The following is a 12,404-nucleotide window of genomic DNA, read 5'->3' on the forward strand; positions in this document are numbered from 1 at the left end:
GGGTGGGAAAGGGGAGAGTCTGGAGACCCCTTTAAACTCCTCTTCAGGACCCACCTCACTGGGCCCCTGGGTGTGTGGTCCAGGGGTAGCCCCATTTTAATAGTGTTAATCCTGCTAATCCATGAGCAGGGTATGTGTTTCCATTTCTGCGTGTCTTTTATTTCTCAGAGCAGGGCTTTATAGTTGTATAGGTCCTTCACAGCTTTAGTCAAGTTGACTCCAAGATAATTGAGTTTGTGTGGCACTAACATGAATGGGGTTGTTTCTTTTTTTTTTTTTTTTTTTTTTTGGTTTTTGGGACACACCTGGCAGTGCTCAGGAGTTACTCCTGGCTATCTGCTCAGAAATAGCTCCTGGCAGGCACAGGGGACCATATGGGCCACCGGGATTCGAACCAACCACCTTAGGTCCTGAATTGGCTGCTTGCAAGGCAAATGCCACTGTCCTATCATCCGGCCCCGAGGGGGTTGTTTTCTTCATGTCTATTTCCTCCCTATCATTATTGGTATATAAAATGGCCATTGATTTTTGTGTGTTAATTGTGTAGCCTGCCAAAATGGGCCTATTTTCTTTCACTGATGGCTATTGTCTGGTTCATCATATAAATCCTATTGTTTTTGATGAATAATGTGATCCATTAATCATGTAATAATCTGATTTATCTTATATATTCATCATTTACATTCATTCCTCCATCTTTCCCCCAAGTAGATAAAATAACAACTAATACTTACATCAAACTGTATGTTTATCGATGACATGAGGAACTTCTGAGTTAGGGAGCAATCCAACATTTATTTCAAATCTAATTTTATGAATTAATGGTTAAATTATAATTATGGGTAGGCTAGGCATAGAGAAGTTGAACAGAAATCAGGTTAAGTATTCTGTAAAAATAAAATGTCTACATTCATTTACAAAAATGTATTTACAATGATTTGTACTACTATATTTTAGTTATTTCAATCAGTTGTGTGCTATAAAACTCTGTGAACACACACACATTTTTCTCTGCTTACCTACAAGAGCAGGTTTTTAAACACTCTGTAATACAGAACTGATATATCAGAACTACTGCTGTTTTTGCAACGGCTATGTGAGATGTTAAGGAACAGCATATAACATAACCACAAATGGAGTTAAGGGATGAAGGCAAAGAAAGGCTCTCTTTCTCTCTTCTCTCTCTTCTCTCTCTCTCCTCTCTCTCCTCTCTCTCCTCTCTCTCCCCTCTCTCCCCTCTCTCCCCTCTCTCCCCTCTCTCCCCTCTCTCCCCTCTCTCCCCTCTCTCCCCTCTCTTCCCTCTCTCCCCTCTCTCCCCTCTCTCCCCTCTCTCCCCTCTCTCCCCTCTCTCCCCTCTCTCTCCTCTCTCTCCTCTCTCTCCTCTCTCTCCTCTCTCTCCTCTCTCTCCTCTCTCTCTCTCTCTCTCTCTTTCTCTGTTTATTTTGGGAGCCACACCTAGTGATGCTCAGGGATTGCTCCTGGCTTGGGAGGGCCATACAGGATGCCAGGAGATTGAACCGTGGTCTGACTTAGATCAGCCGTGTACAAGGCAAATGCCCTACCGCTGTGCCACTGCTCTGGCCCCTCTCTTTTCTTGGGGGGTTTGTTTACTTAAGTTTAGGTTTCTGTAGTTCTTGGGGTTTGGGGGTTTTTTTTTGCTTCTTGGAGGGATTTTTTGTTGTTTTTTTTTTTGTTGTTGTTTTTTTTTTTTTCTTTGTTTTCTTAGGAACAAGCTTTCAGAAAGTCTAGAAAAATGACATCAAGTTCCCACCAGAAAAACATCCCTGGGATGTTTTTGAGTCCCTGGGCAGTACCTTGTTACAGAGTGCTGACAGTAGATATTAGTGTCTTTGAAGTAAAAAGCACATTTTATTATTTTTGGGGGGTTCACAACCAGCAAAATTCAGGAGTTCCTCCTGGCTCTACGCTCAGAAATCGCTCCTGGCAGGCTCGGGGACCATATGGGATGCCGGGATTCAAACCACCGACCTTCTGCATGCAAGATGTCCTCCATGCCATCTCTCTGGCCCTCTCTGGTAGAGAGCAAGGCCGCTGTGGTTTATAAGTCATTGAGTACTCAATCACGGCAGGAATTGGCCCCACGTGCATTGGTGGGGACATCTTCCCAGTGTGGGTCCTGAGGAGGTTACAGTCCTTGAATATAGGCAGGCCCAGCAGAGAGAAGGTTGACAGCAAGGCCGCTGTGCTTTATAAGTCTCTGGGTACCCAATCACGGCAGGAATTAGCCCCATGTGCTTTGGGTGGGGACATCTTCCCGGTGTGGGTCCTGAGGAGGTTATAGACCTTGGATGTAGGCAGGCTCAGCAGAGAGAAGGTAGACAGCAAGGCCGCTGTGGTTTATAAGTCTCTGGGTACCCAATCACGACAGGAATTGGCCCCACGTGCGTTGGGTGGGGACATCTTCCCGGTGTGGGTCCTGAGGAGGTTATAGTTTTTGGATGTAAGCAGGCTCAGCAGAGAGAAGGTAGACAGCAAGGCCGCTGTGATTTATATGTCCTGGGTACCCAATCACGGCAGGAATTGGTGCCACGTGTGTTTGCTGGGGACATCTTCCCGGGTGTGGGTCCTGAGGAGGTTATAGTCCTTGAATGTAGGCAGGCTCAGCAGAGAGAAGGTAGACAGACAGCAAGGCCACTGTGGTATATATGTCTCTGGGTACCCAATCAGGGCAGGAATTGCCCCCACATGCATTGGGTAGGGACATCTTCCCGGGTGTGGGTCCTGAGGAGGTTATAGTCCTTGAATGTAGGCAGGCTCAGCAGAGAGAAGCCATTTAGTGTATTTTCATGTAGTATGCAGAATAGCAAGAAGAAATCTTTCCTTATGGCTTAAGGATGAAAGCACTTTGGCTACTGCCCTCACAACCTTTTCCCCTGCCTCCCTTGCCTCTCCCCAATCCAAAACTGGTGGCAGTGAAAGAGAGAGGCTTGCATAGTCCCTGCTTCCAGCGGTGGCACAGCACATCCAGGGTCCCCAGGCAGTGCCAACAGCCATTTTTTCAGGAGCCCCAATTCCTAGGCCTGGGGGGGTGGTTGAAGAGGCGGTTGAGCAAAGAGAGAGAGCCGTTGAGAGAATTTCAGGGGGGTGAAGGTTGCATTTGAGAATTAGGGAAGGGAGGTAGGAGATGGGTGCAATCGCCTGCACCGTTAGTCTCAAGGGGAGACCTTAGGCCCCAGGTAGGGCTCCCCTTCGCACCAGAAGTCCTCAGCCTGTCGCATCTCCAAGAGCCACACCTCTCAGGACAGAACACAGTCTTCAGAGACTAAGCCCTTGGTGTTGGTGGTGTTGGTATTAGTGTTGAAATCCTGGGGCCAGATGGCTTCCAGCATTCAGTAGTACTGACAGTCTCGGCCTTCATCGGGGTCATAGGTCGGAGCCAGGATGGCCAGGAAGGCGGCGGGCCCATCCACGGCATTGATCTGGAGCAGGTTGTCCTGCTGCAGGTTGAGCACGCAGGGCCCGCTGGCTCACAAGGCTTCTCACTGCTGGGGCTACAGGAATGGAAGTGTTGCTCGGGCAGTGGGGCCCAGGCTCTCCTGGGCCTGAGCCTCTGCTCCTTCATGGGGTGGTGGTGGTTGTCGTGATCATCCTCGAGCACACCCAGACAGCTGATGCGCACCTTGCCATAGAGCACTTTGAGTATGCAGCGCATACTGGGGTGGTCTTGCAGGGGGATGGAGGTGCCGCTCTTAAGGAACACGCCCAGGCTGAAGCCCTCTGACTCCTGGATGTGCATGTAGGTGACAGAGGCAACGTCTGAGGCAACTTCAAGGCGAGGCCTGGCGGGAAACAATGTTCAGGTCCTCAGCGCGCACCTGGCTCAACAGGCTCTGGAGCTTGCTCAGGTTTTTGGGGAACCCTTTGGACCTGGGCCCTGCTTGGGCTCCGGCCTGGAAACTGAGGCACGTGTGATGCGCTTTTTCAGGGAGGCCACGTAGTTATCAGTCAATGCTCCACAGCTACTCCTGGGCTCCCAGATTTTCGGAGCAGCTTCCAGGCCCGGGGGATGCCACCCCGACGTTGACTCGGTGGGGACACTGGCTCCCTGGAAAGAGAAAGGGTTTTTCAGGAGAGTCTCAGCGCAACAGCCACAAAGCCTCCTCCTTCTACAAAGCATTCCTGGCCAAGATGTATATTTTAACATACTATTCAGAGGATGACACACAGCAGCAAAAATATCTTCTAAAGAATCGCAGAAATCTCATGCGAAGAGTCTCAGGACCAGAAAGAGATGGCAAGGTAGGCTCCTACAGATACAGACATGTTGGCATTAAGTGAAACATCTATCCCTTGCAGTAGGAAAAGGCAGGTTAACATAGAGGGGAGATACTGGTGATTGCAGCAAGACTTTCCCTGCCAGAATCATCCTGCCTGGCTTTGGTAAAACCTGCGGTTCCCCTCACATCGCACACCTTGACACCACCTGGCCCCTGGCCTCTCTGCTCTAACCAGACATCCTTCCCATGCTACGTAGGCAGGTGCCTCCTATCTCGTGGCCATGAACGCGCAAAGAAGCCCGCACAGGAGCATGGAACACGCCATGGGTGACGTCAATTCAGAAAAGCTCTCCGGAACCCATATCATGGCCGTGCCCTGGGTGGGCGGAGCCCGCCTCGGCAACCCAGGGTGCAAGGATCTTTCTCCCCAGGGCACACACAGGTGGTTGAGAAAGTCCCTGCTAGACGCTTCAGGGAGAGGGAACACTCAGGGGCATGTAGAGGTGTCGTGCACCTTGGGTGCTGCAACCCAGTGTCAAAGGCTTGTTCCCAGAGAGCTGGCCCCGGGTGTGGAGAGCTGGTTTGGACCAGGATCAAGGCAATGACTAGGGTGACAGTACAATGGTGTGATGCCACCAGGTACAGGGTTCACGGGGAGCCTCTGGTGCCCAATGGCAGCTTATTCTCAGCACCCTGGAAGAGGGACAGGATCTGGGGAGAGAGACAGATGTGGGGAGACAGGCTTCTCTCAGAGCAAAGCCAAGCAGAGGACAAGTCCTGAGCATCCCACAAGTATGAGGAGACAAGTGTTTCCCGAGAGGGCAAAGCACGGGATTGTGGGCTTGGGATCGGCCAAGCCATGACGAGCCAGGGAACAGAGCAAAGTCTTTACCTGGTCCTGCAGCTGTGGTGGCAAGGGCCGTGGAGATGGGCTCTGGCTGCGGTCTCCTAAGAACATCAAACACAGTGATTGTCCAAGAGGGACTGGGCACGTTTTTGTGCACCCAACCAACAAGTCTGTTCTCTTTTCCAACCCTGCCCCAACCCTTTGGTCCCTCTTTAGTGTCCGCCGCAAGCACAGAGCATTAGAGCCGCCGAGATGGCATTTCTCCCCGTGGAGGATGGCGCACACAGGCCTGTTGTATGGTTCCCAACGCTTTAATGGAGGCAAGGAATTAATATGCTGCACTCTGCCTCCACGAACGTTCCTGGCCCCCGATGGCAAACCTCTTTCAAACATTAATGCCCAGGGACTGTCACTGCTTTCAGCATAAGGAGCTCTAAAGGAGGCCCACCCGAGGCCTAGGCCATGCATGGCCGAGCCTTTGAGGGAACCCCGACTGAATGCTGGGGCGCAGTGCCCGCAACAACCACATCTGAGCTGGCTTTCACCAGCGGCTTGCCTCATGGCAGACCGTGGAAGGCCTGGAAAGTGCCAGGTGGCTGCCAGAAACCCCTCTGCCTGGCCCTGACGCAGGACTGCACCACGTTGCCTGGGCTGCTGGGGCTGCCTCCCTGGAGCAATCCCCAGGGGGGAGACTGTGCTCAGCATGGGGCCTGTGCCTCAAGAGACCAGAAGTTCCATTGCTCTGGCTGGAATCTGGGTGTGGCTCAAGGAGGCCTCTCACTGTGCAACATGCGCTCCCACAGAGGGACACTTTGTGCCCTTCACGACTCCCACCCTGTCCCTCTCTACGATTTACTGCAGCTGAGCAGCTGCCAAGGTGTTCCTCTCTTCATCAACGCACAGCATCAGACATCTCCTCGAGAAGAACACCTGACTCTTCCTCAGTCTGTGACCAATGGAAGAGATGCTAAGAAAGCTGGCTCCAGAGATCAACTTACCCAACGGCCTTGCCAGAGCCGGGAGTGTCTCCACGGACCCGGCATCAAGGGTTGGGCTGCCAGCAGCTGGGATTGCCGGCCTTCGTGATGATCGTCCCTGCTCGATCAGATCCTGCAGATAGAAAGACATGTTGGCATTTGGTAAGTCGCCTGTATCTTGCAGTGGGCCAAAGTAGTCTATGCTCGAGGGCAGACACTGCTGCCTGCAGCCATTCGAGAATTGGGCAGTCTGGCTTTGGTGTCCAGACACAAGCTGTCTAATGGTTCCTTTTACGATGGGGGAGTGGGGGGATCCATAGGCGGGGAGGACAGGCCACAGTCCGGGCAGCAAGAGTTCCCATGCCAGCATCATCCTGCCTGGCTCTGGTGAAACGTGCAGTTACCCTCACATTGCAGGCCTTGACACCGCCTGGCCCCTGGCTTGTCTGCTCTAACCAGACATCCTTCCCATGCTACGTAGGCAGGTGCCTCCTATCTCGTGGCCATGAACTCACAGAGAAGCCCGCACAGGAGCAAGAAACACGCCATGGGTGACGTCAATTCAGAAAAGTTCTCCAAAACCCATGTCTTGGCCGTGCCCTGGGTGGGTAGTGCCCAACTCGGCGACCAATGGTGCAAGGATCTTTCTCCCCAGGACTCACACAGTTGATTGAGTAAGTACCTGCTGGTCTCCCCAGGGAGAAGGAACACCCAGGGGCATGGAGAGGCGTTGTGCGCCTTGGGTGCTGCAACCCAGTGTCAAAGGCTTGTTCCCAGAGAGCTGTGCCCGGGTGTGGAGAGCTGGTTTGGACCAGGATCGAGGCAATGACTAGGGTGACAGCACAGTGGTGTGATGCCACTAGGCACAGGGTTCACGGGGAGCCTCTGGTGCCCACAGGCATATTCTTCTTGGGACCCTGGAAGAGGGTCAGGATCTGGGGGGAGGGGCAGGTGCAGGGAGACAGGCTTCTCTCAGGCAAAGCCAAGCAGAGGACAAGTATGAGGAGACAAGTGTTTCCCGTGAGGGCAAAGCACGGGATTGTGGGCTTGGGATCGGCCAAGCCATGACGAGCCAGGAAACAGAGCAAAGCCTTTACCTGGTCCTGCAGCCGAGGGGGCACGTACCATGGGGATGGTCTCCGCAAGTGCTCTGCTAAGAACATCAAACACAGCGACTGTCCAAGAGGGACTGGGCACACTTTTATGCACCCAGCCACCCAGTCCATTCTCCTTTCCAACTCTGCCCTCACCCTTTGGTCCCTCTTCAGTGCCCACCACAGGCACAGAGCATCGGAGCCACCGAGATGGCATTTCTCCCCGTGGGGGATGGCGCACACAGGCCTGTGTGTCTGGTTCCCGACCCGTTTCTGGAGGCAGGGAATTGGGTTCAGAAACGCGCTGTGCTCTGCCTCCACGAACGTTCCTGGCCCCCGATGGCAAACTTCTTTCAAACACCCAGGCCCAGGGACTGTCAATGTTTTCGGCTTAAGGAGCTCTAAAGGAGCCCCACCCGAGGCCCTGGCCATGCATGGCCGAGCCTTTGAGGGAACGCTGACTGAGTGCTGGGGTGCAGGGCCCACGACAACCACCTCTGAGCTGCCTTTCACCAGCGGCTTGACTCAAGGCTGACCCTGGAAAGTTGGAAAGTGTCAGGTGGCTGCCAGAAACCCCTCTGTCTGGCCCTGACACAGGACTGCACCACATTGCCTGGGGCTGCTGGGGCTGCCTCCCTGGAGCACTCCCCAGGGGGAAGACTGTGCTCAGCATGGGGCCTGTGCCTCCAGAGACCAGAAGCTCCATTGCTCTGGCCGAAATCTGGGTGCTGCCCAAGGAGCCCTCTCACGGTGCGAGATGTGCTCCCACAGAAAGACACTTTGTGTCCTTCACGACACCCATCCTTTCTCTCTCTAAGGTTTACTACAGCTGAGCGGCTGCCAAATTTTTCCTCTCTTCATCAATGCACAGCATCAGACATCGCATCGCCGGCACACGATAAACACCTGACTCATCCTCAGTCCTTGACCAATGGAACAGTTGCTAGGAAAGCTGGCTCCAGAGATCAACTTACCCAATGGCCACTGCAGAATTGGGAGCCAGTCTGGTGGCGAAGATGACCGTTTTTTTGGCTTGGCACTGGCAGGTTTAGGGGTTCGCGGCCTTCGAGAGGAGCATCCCGGTGCGACGGGATCCTGCAGATAGAAAGGCATGTTGGCGTATGGTGAGCTGCCTGTTGCTTGCAGTGGGCCAAAGCAGTCTATGCTCGAGGGCAGACATTGCTGCCTGCAGCCATTCGAGAACTGGGCAAAGAGTCTGGCTTTGGTGTCCAGACACAAGCTGTCTAATGGTTCCTTTTACGATGGGGGGTGGGGGGATCCATAGGCGGGGAGGACAGGCCACAGTCCGGGCAGCAAGACTTCCCATGCCAGCATCATCCTGCCTGGCTCTGGTGAAACGTGCAGTTACCCTCACATTGCATGTCTTGACACCGCCTGGTCCCTGGCTTGTCTGCTCTAACCAGACATCCTTCCCATGCTTCATAGGCAGGTGCGTCCTATCTCGTGGCCATGAACTCACAGAGAAGCCCGCACAGGAGCATGGAACACGCCATGGGTGACGTTAATTCAGAAAAGCTCTCTGGAACCCATGTTTTGGCCGTGCTTTGGCTGGGTAGTGCCCGCCTCGGCGACCCAGGTTGCAAGGATCTTTCTGCCCAGGACTCACACAGTTGGTTGAGTAAGTCAATGCTGGTCACCCCAAGGAGAGGGAACACCCAGGGGCATGTAGAGGTGTGATGCACCTTGGGTGCTGCAACCCAGTGTCAAAGGCTTGTTCCCAGAGAGCTGTGCCCGGGTGTGGAGAGCTGGTTTGGACCAGGATCGAGGCAATGACTAGGGTGACAGTACAATGGTGTGATGCCACCAGGCACAGGGTTCACAGGGAGCCTCTGGTGCCCACTGGCAGCTTCCTCTCGGGACCCTGCAAGAGGGTCAGTATCTGGGGTTAGGGGCACGTGCGGGAAGACAGGCTTCTCTCAGAGCAAAGCCAAGCAGAGGACAAGTCCTTAGCATCCCACAACAAGTATGAGGACACAAGTGGTTCCAGCTATGGCAAAGCACGGGATTGTGGGCTTGGGATCGGCCAAGCCATGACGAGCCAGGGAACAGAGCAAAGCCTTTACCTGGTCCTGCAGCTGTGGTGTCACGGGCCGTGGAGACGGGCTCTGGCTGCAGTCTCCTAAGAAGATCAAACACAGTGATTGTCCAAGAGAGACTGGGCAGGCTTTTGTGCACCTAAACACCCAGTCCCTTCCCTTTTCCAACCCCGCCCCCTCCCTTTGTTCCCTTTCAGTGCCCGCCATAGACACAGAGCATCGGAGCCGCCGAGATGGCGTTTCTCCCCGTGGAGGATGGTGCTCACAGGCCTGTGTGTCTGGTTCCCAACCCTTTTCTGGAGGCAGGGAATTAACATGCTGTGCTCTGCCTCCACGAATGTTCCTGGCCCCCGAGGGCAAACTTCTTTCAAAAACTGATGCCCAGGGACTTTCACTGCTTTTGGCTTAAGGAGCTCTAAAAGAGCCCCACCGGATGCCCTGGCCATGCATGGCCAAGCCTTTGAGGGAACCCCGACTAAATGCTGGGGCGCAGTACCCAAGACAAACACCTCTGAGCTGCCTTTCACCAGCGGCTTGACTCAAGGCTGACCCTGGAAGGCCTGGGAAGTGCCAGGTGGCTGCCAGAAACCCCTCTGCCTGGCCCTGACACAGGACTGCACCACGTTGCCTGGGGCTGCTGGGGCTGCCTCCCTGGAGCGCTCCCCAGGGGGAAGACTGTGCTCAGCATGGGGCCTGTGCCTCAAGAGACCAGAAGTCCATTGCTCTGGCTGGGATCTGGGTGTGGCTCAAGTAGGCCTCTCACTGAGCGACATGCACTCCCAGACACTTTGTGCCCTTCATGACACCTGTCCTTTCCCTCTCTATGGTTTACTGCAGCTGAGCAGCTGCCAAGGTGTTCCTCTCTTCATCAACGCACAGCATCAGACATCTCCTCGAGAAGAACACCTGACTCTTCCTCAGTCTGTGACCAACGGAAGAGGTGCTAAGAAAGCTGGCTCCAGAGATCAACTTACCCAACGGCCTTGCCAGAGCCGGGAGTGTCTCCACGGACCCGGCATTAAGGGTTGGGCTGCCAGCAGCTGGGATTGCCGGCCTGGGTGATGATCGTCCCTGCTCGATCGGATCCTGCAGATAGAAAGACATGTTGGCATTTGGTAAGTCGCCTGTATCTTGCAGTGGGCCAAAGTAGTCTATGCTCGAGGGCAGACACTGCTGCCTGCAGCCATTCGGGGATAGGGCATAGAGCCTGGCTTTTGTGTCCAGACACATGCTGTGTATGGGCTCCTATTTTGGTGATAGGGCTTTGGGGGGGGCCATAGCAAGAGCAAACTGGCCATAGTATGTCAACTGGACTTCCGCTGCCCAAACCATCCAGCCTGGCTCTGATGAAACCTGCGTTTTCTCTCACATTGCACGCCTTGACACCCCCTGGCCCCTGGCCTGTCTGCTCTAACCAGACATCCTGCCCATTTTATGTAGGCAGGTGCCTCCCTTCTTCTGGCCATGAACCCGCAGCAAAACCTGTATGGGGGCGTGGAACTGCGGGCACATCACGCCATGGGAGTCGTCAATTCAGAACAGCTCCCCAGAGAACCCATGTTCTCGCCATGACCTGCGAGGGTGTACCCGCCTCGCCGCTCCAATGCGCAAGGAATTTCACCCCAGGAGACACACAGGTGGTTGAGAAAGTCACTTATGAGGCCTCAGGAAGAGGGAACACCCAGGAGAATGGAGAGGCGTCATCCTCCTTGGATGCTGCAACCTAGTGTCAAAGGCTTGTGCCCAGAGAGCTGGCCCAGGGTGTGGAGAGCTCGTTTGGACCAGGATAGAGGCATGGACGGGGGTACCGAACAGCGGTGTGATGCCACAAGGCACACAGTGTACGTTGCTCACTTTCAGCTTCCTTCAGGACTCTGGCCATAAGGGCAGATCCTGGGGAGAGGGGAGGTGCAGACACTCATGGTGGGAGACATGTTTGTCTCAGGGCAAGGGCAAGTAGAGGACAATTACGGATCCTCCCATTAAACAAGGGAGGAGACAAGTTGTTCCTGCTGGGTGAATGAATAACCTGATTTTGTTGCTCTGTGGCCACTGGGAGGGGAGGCAGGGACTGGAGCAGGTCGTCCAGGATTTCCAATTGTTCTTTCCGGGTGAGCCGGCGATCCCCTAAGAGTATCAAACACAGGGACTGTCCAACAGGGACCTGGGCACGCTTTCCTGCAGCCACCCAATGAAAGCTGTTTTCCTTTTCTACTCTACCCTAAAACCCCAATCCCCCACCCCATTCTTTGGTCCTGCTCAGTTGCCCACTAGAGAGACAGAGAACATCATCGTCATCATTGCATTTCAGCCCAGGGAGAATAGAACAAACAAGTCTGTCCATTTGGTCCCCAACTCTTTTCTGAAGGTAGAGAACGTGGTTGGGAAACGCTCAGGCAAGAAACGTAGTGCTCTCTGTCTCCAGGAATGTCATTGGCCCCCATATGGAAAGTCTGTGAAAGAGCGGCAGACATGTAGGCCACCTTTTTCTGGCTTTATTCCCAATGAAATCCAAGGAGCACCATCTGAGGCTCTGACGTGCACAGCCATGCCTCTCTAGGGAACACTGATTCAGAGGTGCAACGCCTTCCCAAAACACCTCTGTGCCTGCTTTCCCAAGCCTCTTTACTCAGGGCTGATCCTGGAATGCCTGGAAAATGCTGGGTGGCTGACAGAAACCTTACAGTTTTCCAACTGGGCTGAATCAACTCTACCTGGCCCTGACAAAGGTCTGCACCACATTGTCTGGGCTGCTGGGGCTGCCTCCCTCGAGCGCTCCCCAGGGGGAAGACTGTGCTCAACATGGGCCTGTTCCTCAAAAGACCAGAAGCTCCACTCTTCCGGCCTGGATGTGGGTGTTGCCTAAGGAGGCCTCTCACTGTGGGAGATGCACTCCCACAGAGGGCAACTTTGTGCTTTTCAGGACATCTGCCCTTTCCCTCTCTAGGGTTCACTGCAGCTGAGCAGCTGCCAAGATATTCCTCTCTTCATCAACGCACATCATCAGACATTGCCAGCCAGGCACGGACAAACACCTGACTGTTCCTCAGGCCATGACCAACGGAAGAGGGGCTATGAATCCTGGCTCCAGAGATCAACTTACCCAAAGGCCTCTCCTCAGCCGGGAGACACTCGGCATCACCTGGTGGTGCTGGTGAAGTCCTTCCCGGAGTGGTAGGATCCTTCAGATA

The 12,404-nt window shown here is 54.1% G+C and overlaps 1 pseudogene; it reads right to left on the reverse strand.

Moving 5' to 3' along the window:
* Positions 1 to 3,173: 3,173 nt before the first annotated feature.
* On the reverse strand, positions 3,174 to 6,435 carry LOC126029771 (2-aminoethanethiol dioxygenase-like; annotated as a pseudogene).
* Positions 6,436 to 12,404: the final 5,969 nt, after the last annotated feature.

Source organism: Suncus etruscus, chromosome 15 (assembly GCF_024139225.1).
Source record: "Suncus etruscus isolate mSunEtr1 chromosome 15, mSunEtr1.pri.cur, whole genome shotgun sequence".
NCBI lineage: Eukaryota > Metazoa > Chordata > Mammalia > Eulipotyphla > Soricidae > Suncus > Suncus etruscus.